Source organism: Octopus bimaculoides, chromosome 4 (genome assembly GCF_001194135.2).
Source record: "Octopus bimaculoides isolate UCB-OBI-ISO-001 chromosome 4, ASM119413v2, whole genome shotgun sequence".
NCBI classification, from domain to species: domain Eukaryota; kingdom Metazoa; phylum Mollusca; class Cephalopoda; order Octopoda; family Octopodidae; genus Octopus; species Octopus bimaculoides.
Window position 1 is genome coordinate 112,227,225 of NC_068984.1, and position 1,650 is coordinate 112,228,874.

Consider the following 1,650-nt stretch of genomic DNA (forward strand, 5'->3'; position numbering starts at 1 on the left):
GTTTAACGGTCTTTTCCAAGACGTCGGCTTTGATTGAGTACAGTTTGGAGAATAAAGTAAAAAAAACAAAACAATAACACAACAAAAGGAAATTAGTAAACAGAAGAAGAGAAAGCAGGATAAAGAATAATAAAGAAACAGATAAATATAATTTGTTGGAATTTGAATAAGACAAAAAAAAATTAAAATTCAACATATTTACAAGAAGAACTTACAATATATGTTAAGATAGGTGTAACAATGAAATACATACCTTGGGGATGAGTCTCATCTGATGAAAGAACTACCTCATGGCAAGTTCCACTTCTAACCAACTTAGTTGATCAACTTTTCTTGTAATTATTATTGCCACCATTTATCTATTTTATTTATTTTACTTTAAGTTTGTTTTCTTTCTTTGACTAGGGAGTGGTTAGTTTGGAGGATTTTGTTAATTTTTTAAGTTTCCAAGTTGTAAGATAAAATAACCCGCAATTAAAACAAATGAAAGCGAAGTAAAAAATACACATATACACACATATAAACATGCCCACACATACGAACACACTTACATGCAATCATATACACACATCCCCCTACACACACACACACATACCACATACAAATAGCAGGTCGGATTTAAAGAAAAAAATCTTAAAGACAATTTGGAACAATGAAATACAAAAGATATGTGAAACTCTTAGTTGTAAAAAAAAATAACTAAGCAAATACATAAAATAATTAAATAAATAATATAATAAATAAATATAATAAATATAGAACAAGCATAAATAAACATAGAACTTCTTAAGACAAATTAATGGCTGCATCATCGTTATAATCAGTCGTACCTCAACAAATTTGCCTAATTCACTCAAGTTTAACACTTTTCCCACATTAAATATATTTTGTTAATCTTAATGGAATTACTCGTTAGTAAATATTTCAGGACACTAGTATGCAAACTAAGAAATACCAGCCAATACCAGCTTAGCAAAAATATTTATTTATTTTTTTTTATCACTTGTTTCAATCTTTGGACTGTCGCCAAGCTCGGGCACTGCCTTGAAGAATTTCAATCAAATGTATCAACCCCAATGCTTGTTTTAAATTCTTTTTTAAAATCTGGTACTTATCCTGTCAGTTTCTTTTGCCAAACGGCAAACTTATGGGGATGTAAACACACCAACACCAGTCACCAAGCAGTCATGAGGGGATAAACACAAACACAAAGATACACACACACACACAAAAGGAAGGGGTGATGACAACCCAGTAGTGGGAGCGTTTCAATTCTGTTTGAGTATATGTGTGTGTATGTAAAAGGGAGGTATGTGAATATTTGTGAGTGCATGTGTGTGTGTGTATGTGTGTGCAGTGGAAGTCGGATGGTGAACATTCAAAGCTGAAAAGAAAAATCAAACAGAGTTTCAACTCTGTGTGAGTATATGTGTGTGTATGTAAAAGGGAGGTATGTGAATATTTGTGTGTGCATATGAGTGCGTGTGTGTGTTTGTGTATGTGTGTGCAGTGGAAGTGGGATGGTGAACATACAAAGCTGAAAAGAAAAATCAAGCAGAGTTTCAACTCTAAAATACAACAATTAGCCATCATTTTTGAGGGTACGGGCCCAGCTAGTATTTACTATTTTTTTACTATTTTACTTGTTTC

The 1,650-nt window shown here is 32.2% G+C and overlaps 1 long non-coding RNA gene across 1 annotated transcript in view; it reads right to left on the reverse strand.

Annotated features, from left to right (window-relative positions):
• Positions 1-1,650, reverse strand: part of LOC128247620 (uncharacterized) — a 322,729-nt gene that overhangs the window by 231,128 nt on the left and 89,951 nt on the right. The window lies entirely within an intron of this gene.